Source organism: Gobius niger (assembly GCF_951799975.1).
Source record: "Gobius niger genome assembly, contig: SUPER_10_unloc_1, whole genome shotgun sequence".
NCBI lineage: Eukaryota > Metazoa > Chordata > Actinopteri > Gobiiformes > Gobiidae > Gobius > Gobius niger.
This window is the reverse complement of record NW_027639332.1, coordinates 302,272-319,217: the sequence shown is the minus strand read 5'-3', so window position 1 is coordinate 319,217 and position 16,946 is coordinate 302,272.

Below are 16,946 nucleotides of genomic sequence, written 5' to 3'. Positions count from 1 at the left end.
CTAACCACCCTGCTACAGGAGGCTAACCTCCCTGCTACAGGCTAACTACAGGAGGCTAACCACCCTGCTACAGGGGGCTAACCACCCTGCTACAGGCTAACTACAGGCGGCTAACCACCCTGCTACAGGAGGCTAACCACCCTGCTACAGGCTAACTACAGGAGGCTAACCACCCTGCTACAGGAGGCTAACCACCCTGCTACAGGAGGCTAACCACTCTGCTACAAGATGCTAACCACCGGAGGCTAACCACTGTTGTTGGAGGTTCTCTGTGGAGGACCAGGACGCGCTCCTCCGCTTGGGAAGCTCAGACTCCTCACGCAGCAGAGCCGTGGGAAGATGTGTTAGTGAGGGGGCGCTGAGGGACAACTGTACCCCCAAAATACTTCTTCTGTTTTATTAACCTCTTAACCCCCGCCTGAACCCAGAGCATTTTCTCCAGTTCAGCTTTACCCAAATCCTGTAGGCCAGAGTAACGCCTCATTTGAAAGCTAAGACCTACAAAACTAAATGATCTTTTTCCTCATGTCAGATTTTTTTTCATCACTTTTTTTGTCGAGCAGTCGACTCATTTCTGTCACATTTTCGTGACTTTTGTCAAATTCTAATCACTTTTTCGTCCATTTTTTTCTCAATTTTTCGTAAATTTTTTCCGTTTTTTGTAAATTTTGTGTCACATTTCCATCATTGTTTTCGTCTCAGTTTTGTTGCTATTTTCACACCTTTTTTCCAGAAGCTTTTGGATTGGGGTAAAGCTGGAGAAAATGTGCTCGGTTCAGGCGGGAGTTAAGGAGTGAGGAGGGACACGAGTGTTTTGCCCAAGGACACGTTTATTTAAGAATAATATTTATTTGAAATGAGACGTATTTATGATATTTATTTATTTATTTATGAACCAAACTCTGTAAATGATTCTGTTTTATTAAAGTTTTGTACCAAACTGTGACGCTCTGTCTGCACATTACACACACACACACACACACACACACACACACACACACACACACACACACACACACACACACACACACACACACACACACACACACACACACACACACACACACACACACACACACACACACACACACACACACACACACACACACACACACACACACACACACACACACACACAGATGGAGGAAAAGCAAAATAATAATAAATCATCAAATATTCCGTGCTCAACAAAAGACCGACAATACAGCAATAAGAAATGCAAGAAACAAATTATTTTCCACAATAATCACCAATCATAAAAATAACCCAAAAGTCTGATTCTCAACAATAGAAAATGTTTTAAACCCTAATTTAGACAAAACTCCTTTAACCCCACAGACACCTCTGTGAGGAGTTTGCAGACACTTCAGAGGAAAGAGACACTATCAGATGTTATATTTGATCTGCCCAAAGTAACACGGCTCTAAACACATCTGAGGGTCTGTTTGTTCCAGAGGAAACACTGGACAGTTTTGTCCTGGTTAAAGCTGAGATGTTTGATAAAGCTTTCTCCTCAGTGAGTTCCACCACATGTCTTTTAGACCCGGTCCCAACGCCGTTTTTAAAAACATTTTATGGATCTTTTAGAAATGAGCTTTTAAACATGATGAATTGCTCTCTCCAGACGGGGGTCTTCCCTGCTGCCTTTAAAGGGGCGGTGGTGAGGCCCCTGTTGAAGAAGAGCAATTTGGAAGATTTTAACAATTTCAGACCAGTTTCCAACTTACCATTTTTAAGCAAAATCTTTCTCCAACTTAATGATTTTATTCCTGCACAAAATGTCCCTGAGAAACTCCAGTCCGGCTTTAGGGTAAACCACAGCACCGAGACCGCCCTCTTAAAGATTTTAAATGATGATTCACAGAAGGTCACAGTGTTGGTTCTTCTGGATCTGAGCCTTTGATACAGTCGACCACACTATTCTTTTAACTCGTTTAAAACACATGGGCCTCTCTGGTGCTGAACACAAATGCTTTACTTCCTCCCTCACAGACAGGACGTTCATGGTGAGTGTGGATCCTGCTCCTCTAAGGTCCATGGAATTACATGTGGTGTGCCCCAGGGGTCGCTCTCAGGCCCAGTGCTTTTTAACCTGTATCTGCTCCTCTCAGTGATGTCATCAGGAGACATGGGGTCGACTTTCACAGTTATGCTGATGATCCACAGTTATACATCTCGATGTCTCCTGATGACACCAGGCCAATGGACTTTTTAACTTTCTCCAGCTTAACCAGGACAAAACTTAAAGGCACACTGCGTAACATTTTGGACTATACTGTTGCGGCAAAACAAAACATGCTCCAAATGACACCGAAAATGCTGTTGCTGCAGTGTGTAATAAAAGAATGGATATGGATGAGAAACTAACCTGTTTAAATCCCATATTCGACTGTCTTTCGTCACATCTCCATGGAGACGAGCTGGAGACGTACCCACTCCCAGTAAAGTTCACAGTCATGTCTTAGCAAGGGTGAGCCTCATAAATGTTTGTTTGTACATTTATGAGGTATTTTTCAATGATGAAAATATCTGTCATAAAATAAATGCTTGTATTTAAATTTTATTTATTGGGTAAAATTTTACGCGGTGTGGCTTTAAATGTTCATCATCAGGAGAGACTTTTACCCAAACTACCGTCTCTGTCTTTAATCCTCCCTCAGGTGAAGAACCTGGTGTGATCTTTGACTCTGAGCTGGCGTTTATTCCACACATTAAGAACATCACAAAGATCTAAAGAACATAGCCAGAGTCGCCCCCTTCTCTCTCGGGCCAACACGGACCACAGTGGACCACAGTGGACCACAGTGGACCACAGTGGACCACAGTGGACCACAGTGGACCACAGTGGACCACAGTGGACCACACCCTCGCCCTCCACAATAAAACCACAGGCACATTTGTTGCTGACGCTTTTATTTTGCTCAGAGGTGAAAAAGGAACAGTTACAGAGACAGTGGATCAAAAGAATCAGTCAAACTGTTCTCAGCAGCGTCACAGGCCCTTCCTGAGTCTCCACCGAGACCCAGACCAAGACCAGACCGAGACCGAGGCCGAGACCGAGGCCGAGACCGAGGCCGAGGCCGAGGCCGAGGCCGAGGCCGAGGCCGAGACCGAGACCGAGACCGAGACCGAGACCGAGACCGAGACCGAGACCGAGACCGAGACCGAGGCCGAGACCGAGACCAAGACCTAAACCCAAACTTAAACCTAAACCAAACCCCAGACCTAAACCAGCTCCGAGCTAAACTCAGAGTCTCCCTGAGGATTACAAAGACTTTTTCCTCCAGGTTTAGTCTGGGTTTAGTCTGGGTTTAGTCCGGGTTTAGTCCGGGTTTAGTCCGGGTTTAGTCTGGGTTTAGTCCGGGTTTAGTCTGGGTTTAGTCCGGGTTTAGTCCGGGTTTAGTCCGGGTTTAGTCCGGGTTTAGTCCGGGTTTAGTCTGGGTTTAGTCCGGGTTTAGTCCGGGTTTAGTCCAGGTTTAGTCTGGGTTTAGTCCGGGTTTAGTCCGGGTTTAGTCTGGGTTTAGTCCGGGTTTAGTCTGGGTTTAGTCCGGGTTTAGTCCGGGTTTAGTCTGGGTTTAGTCCGGGTTTAGTCCGGGTTTAGTCCGGGTTTAGTCCAGGTTTAGTCCAGGTTTAGTCCGGGTTTAGTCCGGGTTTAGTCTGGGTTTAGTCTGGGTTTAGTCCGGGTTTAGTCCGGGTTTAGTCCAGGTTTAGTCCAGGTTTAGTCCGGGTTTAGTCCGGGTTTAGTCTGGGTTTAGTCCGGGTTTAGTCCGGGTTTAGTCCGGGTTTAGTCCGGGTTTAGTCCGGGTTTAGTCCAGGTTTAGTCCAGGTTTAGTCCGGGTTTAGTCCGGGTTTAGTCTGGGTTTAGTCTGGGTTTAGTCCGGGTTTAGTCCAGGTTTAGTCCAGGTTTAGTCCAGGTTTAGTCTGGGTTTAGTCCAGGTTTAGTCTGGGTTTAGTCCGGGTTTAGTCTGGGTTTAGTCCAGGTTTAGTCTGGGTTTAGTCCGGGTTTAGTCCGGGTTTAGTCTGGGTTTAGTCTGGGTTTGGGATCTTGGCCTGGAGGGACTTGGAGTGAACAGTTGTTGAACCTCTGGGCCGTGCGGAGGCGGAGACACAATAAAACATGACTTAATATGATTAAATATTGATTAAATATTGATTAAATATTGATTAAATATTGATTAAACATCAGGGCTGCTCATTTATGGGACAAATCCTGATCATGAACGGATTCACCACATTCTCTGGAAGTTCATCACTGAGGGAACTCTCTCTGCTCTCAGTAAACCCTCAGTAAACCCTCAGTAAACTCTGAGTAAACCCTCAGTAAACTCTCAGTAAACTCTAAGTAAACTCTCAGTAAACCCTCAGTAAACCCTCAGTAAACTCTCAGTAAACTCCCAGTAAACCCTCAGTAAACTCTGAGTAAACCCTCAGTAAACTCTCAGTAAACTCCCAGTAAACCCTCAGTAAACCCTCAGTAAACTCTGAGTAAACCCTCAGTAAACTCTCAGTAAACTCCCAGTAAACCCTCAGTAAACCCTCAGTAAACTCTAAGTAAACTCTCAGTAAACCCTCAGTAAACCCTCAGTAAACTCTGAGTAAACCCTCAGTAAACTCTCAGTAAACTCCCAGTAAACCCTCAGTAAACCCTCAGTAAACTCTAAGTAAACTCTCAGTAAACCCTCAGTAAACTCTGAGTAAACTCTCAGTAAACTCTCAGTAAACCCTCAGTAAACTCTGAGTAAACCCTCAGTAAACTCTCAGTAAACTCCCAGTAAACCCTCAGTAAACCCTCAGTAAACTCTCAGTAAACTCTCAGTAAACTCTGAGTAAACTCTAAGTAAACTCTCAGTAAACCCTCAGTAAACTCTCAGTAAACCCTCAGTAAACTCTGAGTAAACTCTAAGTAAACTCTCAGTAAACCCTCAGTAAACTCTCAGTAAACCCTCAGTAAACTCTCAGTAAACCCTCAGTAAACCCTCAGTAAACTCTCAGTAAACCCTCAGTAAACTCTCAGTAAACCCTCAGTAAACCCTCAGTAAACCCTCAGTAAACTCTCAGTAAACTCTGAGTAAACCCTCAGTAAACTCTCAGTAAACTCTCAGTAAACTCTAAGTAAACCCTCAGTAAACTCTCAGTAAACCCTCAGTAAACTCTCAGTAAACCCTCAGTAAACTCTCAGTAAACCCTCAGTAAACCCTCAGTAAACCCTCAGTAAACCCTCAGTAAACTCTCAGTAAACCCTCAGTAAACCCTCAGTAAACCCTCAGTAAACCCTCAGTAAACTCTCAGTAAACCCTCAGTAAACTCTCAGTAAACCCTCAGTAAACCCTCAGTAAACTCTCAGTAAACCCTCAGTAAACTCTCAGTAAACCCTCAGTAAACTCTCAGTAAACTCTGAGTAAACCCTCAGTAAACTCTCAGTAAACTCTCAGTAAACTCTCAGTAAACTCTCAGTAAACTCTGAGTAAACTCTCAGTAAACTCTGAGTAAACTCTCAGTAAACTCTCAGTAAACCCTCAGTAAACTCTCAGTAAACCCTCAGTAAACTCTCAGTAAACCCTCAGTAAACTCTCAGTAAACTCTCAATAAACCCTCAGTAAACCCTCAGTAAACTCTCAGTAAACTCTCAGTAAACCCTCAGTAAACCCTCAGTAAACTCTAAGTAAACACTCAGTAAACTCTCAGTAAACTCCCAGTAAACTCTAAGTAAACCCTCAGTAAACCCTCAGTAAACTCTCAGTAAACCCTCAGTAAACCCTCAGTAAACTCTCAGTAAACCCTCAGTAAACTCTCAGTAAACTCTCAGTAAACTCTCAGTAAACTCTCAGTAAACTCTAAGTAAACCCTCAGTAAACCCTCAGTAAACTCTCAGTAAACCCTCAGTAAACCCTCAGTAAACTCTCAGTAAACCCTCAGTAAACTCTAAGTAAACACTCAGTAAACACTCAGTAAACCCTCAGTAAACCCTCAGTAAACTCTCAGTAAACTCTCAGTAAACTCTCAGTAAACTCTCAGTAAACCCTCAGTAAACCCTCAGTAAACCCTCAGTAAACTCTCAGTAAACTCTCAGTAAACTCTCAGTAAACCCTCAGTAAACCCTCAGTAAACCCTCAGTAAACCCTCAGTAAACCCTCAGTAAACCCTCAGTAAACCCTCAGTAAACCCTCAGTAAACTCTCAGTAAACTCTCAGTAAACTCTCAGTAAACTCTCAGTAAACTCTCAGTAAACCCTCAGTAAACCCTCAGTAAACCCTCAGTGAACTCTTTATTCCAGGCGCAGCCCTGTCACATATAAACCGATTACAATAAGGAGGAAATAAAGGAAATAAAGTTGAGGTTAAAGACGCCCCCAGGGTCAAACCCAGACCAGAACCATCTCCAAACATCTGTGGGTGCCGGTGCTGTAGGGGGCGCTGCAGAGCCGCTCACTCGCACGTCTGGAATGAAAAGAGCGTCAGCTGGAGTCCACACGTTAGTTTGTTCCTGTGGTCCGTACCTTCTCACAGCCGTCCGCCTTCACGCACAGCGAGGCCTGGCAGTGCAGGTACAGGTCCACGCCCTCCACGTCCACGAAGGAGAACACGTTGAACCTGAAGGTGGACTCCAGGCCCACGGCGTTGGACAGAAGCTTCACCTTCCCGTCGGAGCCAGAGGCGCATCTGCAACAGACGCGAGCGCAGTCTGAGACGAGACGATCACCAGGTTTCTCACAGAGACGAGACGATCACCAGGTTTCTGACTGAGACGAGATCATCACCAGGTTTCTGACTGAGACGAGACGATCACCAGGTTTCTCACTGAGACGAGACGATCACCAGGTTTCTGACTGAGACGAGACGATCACCAGGTTTCAGACAGAGACGAGACGATCACCAGGTTTCTGACAGAGACGAGACGATCACCAGGTTTCTGACAGAGACGAGACGATCACCAGGTTTCTGACAGAGACGAGACGATCACCAGGTTTCTGACTGAGACGAGACGATCACCAGGTTTCTCACAGAGACGAGACGATCACCAGGTTTCTGACTGAGACGAGACGATCACCAGGTTTCTCACAGAGACGAGACGATCACCAGGTTTCTGACTGAGATGAGACGATCACCAGGTTTCTCACTGAGACGATCACCAGGTTTCTCACAGAGACGAGACGATCACCAGGTTTCTGACAGAGACGAGACGATCACCAGGTTTCTCACAGAGACGAGACGATCACCAGGTTTCTGACTGAGACGAGATCATCACCAGGTTTCTGACTGAGACGAGACGATCACCAGGTTTCTCACTGAGACGAGACGATCACCAGGTTTCTGACTGAGACGAGACGATCACCAGGTTTCAGACAGAGACGAGACGATCACCAGGTTTCTCACAGAGACGAGACGATCACCAGGTTTCTGACTGAGATGAGACGATCACCAGGTTTCTCACTGAGACGATCACCAGGTTTCTCACAGAGACGAGACGATCACCAGGTTTCTGACTGAGACGAGACGATCACCAGGTTTCTCACTGAGACGATCACCAGGTTTCTCACAGAGACGAGACGATCACCAGGTTTCTGACTGAGATGAGACGATCACCAGGTTTCTCACTGAGACGATCACCAGGTTTCTCACTGAGACGAGACGATCACCAGGTTTCTCACAGAGACGAGACGATCACCAGGTTTCTGACTGAGACGAGACGATCACCAGGTTTCTGACTGAGACGAGACGATCACCAGGTTTCTGACAGAGACGAGACGATCACCAGGTTTCTGACAGAGACGAGACGATCACCAGGTTTCTGACTGAGACGAGACGATCACCAGGTTTCTGACAGAGACGAGACGATCACCAGGTTTCTCACAGAGACGAGACGATCACCAGGTTTCTGACTGAGACGAGACGATCACCAGGTTTCTGACAGAGACGAGACGATCACCAGGTTTCTCTCTGAGACGAGACGATCACCAGGTTTCTGACAGAGACGAGACGATCACCAGGTTTCTGACAGAGACGAGACGATCACCAGGTTTCTCAGAGAGACGAGACGATCACCAGGTTTCTGACTGAGACGAGACGATCACCAGGTTTCTGACAGAGACGAGACGATCACCAGGTTTCTCACAGAGACGAGACGATCACCAGGTTTCTCACAGAGACGAGACGATCACCAGGTTTCTGACTGAGACGAGACGATCACCAGGTTTCTCACAGAGATGAGACGATCACCAGGTTTCTGACAGAGACGAGACGATCACCAGGTTTCTCAGAGAGACGAGACGATCACCAGGTTTCTCACAGAGACGAGACGATCACCAGGTTTCTGACAGAGACGAGACGATCACCAGGTTTCAGACAGAGACGAGACGATCACCAGGTTTCTCTCTGAGACGAGACGATCACCAGGTTTCTGACTGAGACGAGACGATCACCAGGTTTCTCACAGAGACGAGACGATCACCAGGTTTCTCTCTGAGACGAGACGATCACCAGGTTTCTGACAGAGACGAGATGATCACCAGGTTTCTGACTGAGACGAGACGATCACCAGGTTTCTCACTGAGACGAGACGATCACCAGGTTTCAGACTGAGACGAGATGATCACCAGGTTTCTCACTGAGACGAGACGATCACCAGGTTTCTCACAGAGACGAGACGATCACCAGGTTTCTGACAGAGACGAGACGATCACCAGGTTTCTCACAGAGATGAGACGATCACCAGGTTTCTGACAGAGACGAGACGATCACCAGGTTTCTGACAGAGACGAGACGATCACCAGGTTTCTCACTGAGACGAGACGATCACCAGGTTTCTGACTGAGACGAGACGATCACCAGGTTTCAGACAGAGACGAGACGATCACCAGGTTTCTGACTGAGACGAGACGATCACCAGGTTTCTCACAGAGACGAGACGATCACCAGGTTTCTCACAGAGACGAGACGATCACCAGGTTTCAGACAGAGACGAGACGATCACCAGGTTTCTCACAGAGACGAGACGATCACCAGGTTTCAGACAGAGACGAGACGATCACCAGGTTTCTGACTGAGACGAGACGATCACCAGGTTTCAGACAGAGACGAGACGATCACCAGGTTTCTCACAGAGACGAGACGATCACCAGGTTTCAGACAGAGACGAGACGATCACCAGGTTTCTGACTGAGACGAGACGATCACCAGGTTTCTGACAGAGACGAGACGATCACCAGGTTTCAGACAGAGACGAGACGATCACCAGGTTTCTCACAGAGACGAGACGATCACCAGGTTTCTCACAGAGACGAGACGATCACCAGGTTTCAGACAGAGACGAGACGATCACCAGGTTTCTGACTGAGACGAGACGATCACCAGGTTTCAGACAGAGACGAGACGATCACCAGGTTTCTCACAGAGACGAGACGATCACCAGGTTTCAGACAGAGACGAGACGATCACCAGGTTTCTGACTGAGACGAGACGATCACCAGGTTTCTGACAGAGACGAGACGATCACCAGGTTTCTGACTGAGACGAGACGATCACCAGGTTTCTCACTGAGACGAGACGATCACCAGGTTTCTGACAGAGACGAGATGATCACCAGGTTTCTGACAGAGACGAGACGATCACCAGGTTTCTGACAGAGACGAGACGATCACCAGGTTTCTGACAGAGACGAGACGATCACCAGGTTTCTGACTGAGACGAGACGATCACCAGGTTTCTGACTGAGACGAGACGATCACCAGGTTTCTCACTGAGACGAGACGATCACCAGGTTTCTGACTGAGACGAGATGATCACCAGGTTTCTCACTGAGACGAGACGATCACCAGGTTTCTCACTGAGACGAGACGATCACCAGGTTTCAGACTGAGACGAGATGATCACCAGGTTTCTCACTGAGACGAGACGATCACCAGGTTTCTCACAGAGACGAGACGATCACCAGGTTTCTGACAGAGACGAGACGATCACCAGGTTTCTCACTGAGACGAGACGATCACCAGGTTTCTGACAGAGACGAGATGATCACCAGGTTTCTCACTGAGACGATCACCAGGTTTCTGACTGAGACGAGACGATCACCAGGTTTCTGACTGAGACGAGACGATCACCAGGTTTCTGACAGAGACGAGACGATCACCAGGTTTCTCACAGAGACGAGACGATCACCAGGTTTCTGACTGAGACGAGACGATCACCAGGTTTCTGACTGAGACGAGACGATCACCAGGAGAGAGGTCGTACCCGCCGCTGATGAGGTCGTGCTTCTTCTCGCCGTCGGACTCGGCTTCAGGCGTGGCCCAGCATCTGTCCAGGACCAGAGCCAGAGCGTCTCCTTCGACGCCGTCCGCTTTGACCGACGCCCACACCAGCTGGTTCAGGGCCAGCTCCGTGTCCGACTCCACCGCCGCCGAGAGGTCGGAGTCGGAGAAGAGGCCGAACGTCAAGGAGAAGCTGAAGGCCCCGCTCTCGTAGGTCACGGACACGGAGCTGCGGAGGAACCGAGCAGGTCAGAGGCGGACTGAGGTCAGAGTCTGAGGTCAGAGGTCAGAGTCTGAGGTCAGAGTCTGAGGTCAGAGAGGGCTCACCCGTCGGCGATGCGGAAGGACGCGGTCATGGGCTCTGGCGGCTGGGCGTAGGTGCAGGAGAAGTCCAGGGCGAAGGAGTCCTCGAAGGCCACGGTGCCGCTCTGCACGTTCCGGACCTCGTTGGAGAAGGAGATGGTCTGTCCGTCCTTCAGCATCTGTGAACGATGGAACCAGAAGGTCAGACGAGTCCCTCAGACCCTCGGGCAGACCCTCGGACCCTGGGACTCGCTCAGGACTCAGACGGACCGTGTATTCCCCGGCGCAGAGCTGGCTGGAGCTGTAGGTGAAGGTGGTCTCCCCGGCCTCGTTGGAGCCTTTGCAGCTCGGGTCCATCAGGTGAAGCCCCTCGGGGTCGAAGCCTTTCTCTCGGACCAGGCAGTCCACGACAGTCAGGGACACGGAGTTCTTGGAGCAGGTGGGAGCTTTTCCTAAACACCAGAGGAACAAAGGCGACCCATTCAGGAACCGGACTTTGAAACGTCACAGAGACAGACTGAGGACAGAACATGTATCTCAGTATCTGTGGACTTTCTCCAGAACGATGAGGTGTTGATGCTTCAGACGTTTGTAAATCTGTGCTGCAAAGATCTACACCTGCATCGCTTCGGCTCTTCAGAACTTTATTATTATTGTGATGGAACAGTGCTGAAACGTCCTCCATGGCGGCTCCCTGCTCGTCTTCGTTCCTGAAGGCTGTGCTGAGTGAGAACATGAGGAGAACGTGTGAGGCTGAACTTACCATAGGCGTCGTTCTCTTTGAACGTCTTCACAGACACGGCCTGGCAGAGGCAGGAGGCGTGGCCATCGGACAGGCCGCAGAACTCCTGGGACGCACACGGGTGAGCGGCGCACACGGAGACGGCTGAAGAGGCATCATCATCATCATCATCATCATCAACATCATCATCATCATCAACATCATCATCATCATCATCAACTTCATCATCATCATCAACATCATCATCATCATCAACATCATCATCATCATCATCAACATCATCATCATCATCAACATCATCATCATCATCATCAACTTCATCATCATCATCATCATCATCATCATCATCAACTTCATCATCATCATCATCATCATCATCATCATCATCATCATCATCAACTTCATCATCATCATCATCATCATCATCAACTTCATCATCATCATCATCATCAACATCACGTCTGTGCTCAAATGAAGAAGAACCCTTCCCCAGTCCCACAACACAGAAATGCAACAAAAATGACAAAAATGTGACAAAAAATGACAAAAAATGGACAAAAAATTTCAAAAAATTTCAAAAAATTTCAAAAATTTACAAAAAAATTACTAAAAAATTACAAAAATGTGACAAAAAAATTACAAAAATGTGACAAAAAAATGAGAAAAATTTGACAAAAAAATGACAAAAAAATGACAAAAAATGACAAAAAATGACCAAAATGTGACAAAAAAATTACACAAAAATTACAAAAATGTGACAAAAAAATGACAAAAAAATGACAAAAATGTGACAAAAAAAATGAGAAAAATGTGACAAAAAAATGACAAAAAATGACAAAAAAATTACAAAAATGTGACAAAAAAATAACAAAAAAATGACAAAAATGTGACAAAAAAATTACAAAAAAATTACAAAAATGTGACAAAAAAATGACAAAAAATTGACAAAAAAATGACAAAAATGTGACAAAAAAGGACAAAAAATTGACAAAAAAATGACAAAAATGTGACAAAAAAATTACAAAAATGTGACAAAAAAATGACAAAAAATTGACAAAAAAATGACAAAAAAATGACAAAAAAATGAAAAAATGTGACAAAAAATGACAAAAAATTGACAAAAAAAGACAAAAATGTGACAAAAAATGACAAAAAATGGACAAAAATTTCAAAAAATTTCAAAAAATTTCAAAAAATTTCAAAAATTTACAAAAAAATTACAAAAAAATTACAAAAATGTGACAAAAAAATTACAAAAATGTGACAAAAAAATGAGAAAAATTTGACAAAAAAATTACAAAAAAATTACAAAAAATGACAAAAATGTGACAAAAAAATGAGAAAAATGTGACAAAAAAATGACAAAAAATGACAAAAAAATTACAAAAATGTGACAAAAAAATAACAAAAAAATAACAAAAATGTGACAAAAAAATGACAAAAAATTGACAAAAAAATGACAAAAATGTGACAAAAAAATTACAAAAATGTGACAAAAAATGACAAAAAATTGACAAAAAAATGACAAAAATGTGACAAAAAAATGACAAAAATGTGACAAAAAAATGACAAAAAATTGACAAAAAAATTACAAAAAATTGACAAAAAAATGACAAAAATGTGACAAAAAATTACAAAAAAATGACAAAATGCAACAAAAAAAGACAAAAATGTTATCTCCCTGAGTCTGCTCCAGGTTCCTGAAGCGTCTGCTCATGTTCATGTTGATCTCACCACAGGCGGCGGCGTCCCTCCAGTCCTCCTTCTCGGTCCGTCTGGCGAAGGCGTCCAGCACGTGGCACAAGAGTCCGTCCTGCTCCGGGTATTTGCAGAACATCTCTTCACAGACCGTCTGGAACGCCGCGGTAAAGGGGGCGTCGTCGGCGCCGTCGGACACTCCGGACAGTTTGGAACTGCATCTGCGACACAAGCGTCACGAATCACACATGTGCCTCACACACACACACACACACACACACACACACACACACACACACACACACACACACACACACACACACACACACACACACACACACCGCAAGGTCTTAGCTTTCAAATGAGGCACCAGCTGCGAACACACAGGCGGCGAGAAAGTTCTGTGTGTTCAGGACGCTGCTTCATTCAGGAGCCCCACAGCACAGGGGACTAAAGATCCTCTCAACCCCCGAACCCCCACCTGAACCGAGCACCTTTTCTCCAGCTTTACCCCAATCCAAAAGCTTCTGGAAAAGAGCAATAAAACTTAGACGAAAACAATGATGGAAATGTGACAAAAAAGTGACGAAAAATTTATGAAAAAGTGGAAAAAATGTCACAAAAATGTCACAAGAAATGGACAAAAAATTGACGAAAAAATTAAAAAAATGTAACAAAAAAATGACAAAAATATAATAAAAAATTGACAAAAAAATTAACAAAATGTAACAAAAAAATGACAAAAAAATGACAAAAAAATGACAAAAAATTGACAAAAAATGGACAAAATGTGACAAAAAATGACAAAAAATGACAAAAATTTTAAAAAAAATTGACAAAAAATGAACAAAAAAAATCACTAAAAATGGACAAAAAAATTAACAAAATGTGACAAAAAATGACAAAAATTTAATAAAAAATGTAACAAAAAAATGACAAAAAATTGATAAAAAATGGACAAAAAAATGACAAAAAATGGACAAAAAATTGACAAAATGTGACAAAAAATGACAAAAAATGGACGAAAAAATGACAAAAAATTTAATAAAAAATGTAACAAAAAAATGACAAAAAATTGACGAAAAAATGACAAAAAAAATGACAAAAAATGGACGAAAAAATGACAAAAAATGGACGAAAAAATGACAAAAAATTGACAAAAAATTGACAAAATGTGACAAAAAATGACAAAAATTTTATAAAAAATTGACAAAAAATGAACAAAAAAAATCACTATAAATGGACAAAAAAATTAACAAAATGTGACAAAAAAATGACAAAAAATGTGACAAAAAATTGACAAAAAATTGATAAAAAATGGACAAAAAATTGACAAAATGTTAAAAAAAATAAGAAAAATTTGATAAAAAATTGACGAAAAAATGAACAAAAATGTGACAAAAATGAGTTGAACACCCAACAAAAAAATGATGTAAAAAAACGTGATGACGTGAGGAAAAAGCTCGTCTGGGTTGAGGCGGGAGTTAAGAGGTTAAACCAGTGGGACTCTGCATCGCCCCCTAGAGTTCAGAAGCTCAGACTGAGGGTTCAGAGGGTGAGCGGAGTCAGCTCAGTGTCCTCTCCTTGTCCAGCTCTGAGGTCTTCCGCCGACACCGCCCTGTTTGTGTTCTGTCCTGCAGGTCGTGTGATGGTTCCGTGCAGTGAGGGGGGAACGTTAGAACACTTGGTGGTCCCCCCTCAGCTGACGGGTGGTTTGAATCGGGTGTTATCGATGTGGAATCCGTTTGTAAAAAGACTTACTCGGCTTTGACGTCGTCACAGGTGATTTCTGCGTCTGTGTCTTCAGGAACCACATCGCAGCTGCAGAACGAACACATGACACGGTTAATCTGACCACGAGACTCTGAACCCAGATATCACAGACGGATTCTGAAAAGGCTGTTTCTCCCCCACACGAGTCACTGTGTGGTTGTTTATCCTCGAACTGGTCAAGTATCTGTTCCTGCAGTGAGACAAGAGTCACTGGAGAAACGTTTCTTCAACTTTCCTCCTTCTCCTCCTGAACTTTCCTCTTTTTCCTCCTGAACTTTCCTCTTTCTCCTCCTGAACTTTCCTCTTTTTCCTCCTGAACTTTCCTCCTTCTCCTCCTGAACTTTCCTCTTTTTCCTCCTGAACTTTCCTCCTTTTCCTCCTGAACTTTCCTCCTTTTCCTCCTGAACTTTCCTCTTTCTCCTCCTGAACTTTCCTCTTTCTCCTCCTGAACTTTCCTCTTTTTCCTCCTGAACTTTCCTCCTTTTCCTCCTGAACTTTCCTCCTTTTCCTCCTGAACTTTCCTCTTTTTCCTCCTGAACTTTCCTCCTTTTCCTCCTGAACTTTCCTCCTTTTCCTCCTGAACTTTCCTCTTTTTCCTCCTGAACTTTCCTCCTTCTCCTCCTGAACTTTCCTCCTTTTCCTCCTGAACTTTCCTCCTTTTCCTCTTTTTCCTCCTGAACTTTCCTCCTTTTTCCTCCTGAACTTTCCTCCTTCTCCTCCTGAACTTTCCTCCTTTTCCTCCTGAACTTTCCTCCTTTTCCTCCTGAACTTTCCTCCTTCTCCTCCTGAACTTTCCTCTTTTTCCTCCTGAACTTTCCTCCTTTTCCTCCTGAACTTTCCTCCTTTTCCTCCTGAACTTTCCTCCTTTTCCTCCTGAACTTTCCTCTTTTTCCTCCTGAACTTTCCTCCTTTTCCTCCTGAACTTTCCTCCTTTTCCTCCTGAACTTTCCTCCTTTTCCTCCTGAACTTTCCTCCTTCTCCTCCTGAACTTTCCTCTTTTTCCTCCTGAACTTTCCTCCTTTTCCTCCTGAACTTTCCTCCTTTTCCTCCTGAACTTTCCTCCTTTTCCTCCTGAACTTTCCTCTTTTTCCTCCTGAACTTTCCTCCTTTTCCTCCTGAACTTTCCTCCTTTTCCTCCTGAACTTTCCTCCTTTTCCTCCTGAACTTTCCTCCTTCTCCTCCTGAACTTTCCTCCTTTTCCTCCTGAACTTTCCTCCTTTTCCTCCTGAACTTTCCTCCTTTTCCTCCTGAACTTTCCTCCTTTTCCTCCTGAACTTTCCTCCTTTTCCTCCTGAACTTTCCTCCTTTTCCTCCTGAACTTTCCTCCTTTTCCTCCTGAACTTTCCTCCTTTTCCTCCTGAACTTTCCTCCTTCTCCTCCTGAACTTTCCTCTTTTTCCTCCTGAACTTTCCTCTTTTTCCTCCTGAACTTTCCTCTTTCTCCTCCTGAACTTTCCTCTTTCTCCTCCTGAACTTTCCTCCTTTTCCTCCTGAACTTTCCTCCTTTTCCTCCTGAATTTTCCTCCTTTTCCTCCTGAACTTTCCTCTTTTTCCTCCTGAACTTTCCTCTTTTTCCTCCTGAACTTTCCTCCTTTTCCTCCTGAACTTTCCTCTTTTTCCTCCTGAACTTTCCTCCTTCTCCTCCTGAACTTTCCTCCTTCTCCTCCTGAACTTTCCTCTTTTTCCTCCTGAACTTTCCTCTTTTTCCTCCTGAACTTTCCTCTTTTTCCTCCTGAACTTTCCTCCTTTTCCTCCTGAACTTTCCTCCTTTTCCTCCTGAACTTTCCTCTTTTTCCTCCTGAACTTTCCTCTTTTTCCTCCTGAACTTTCCTCTTTTTCCTCCTGAACTTTCCTCTTTTTCCTCCTGAACTTTCCTCCTTCTCCTCCTGAACTTTCCTCCTTTTCCTCCTGAATTTTCCTCCTTTTCCTCCTGAACTTTCCTCCTTTTCCTCCTGAACTTTCCTCTTTTTCCTCCTGAACTTTCCTCTTTTTCCTCCTGAACTTTCCTCTTTCTCCTCCTGAATTTTCCTCCTTTTCCTCCTGAACTTTCCTCCTTTTCCTCCTGAACTTTCCTCTTTTTCCTCCTGAACTTTCCTCCTTTTCCTCCTGAACTTTCCTCTTTTTCCTCCTGAACTTTCCTCCTTTTCCTCCTGAACTTTCCTCTTTCTCCTCCTGAACTTTCCTC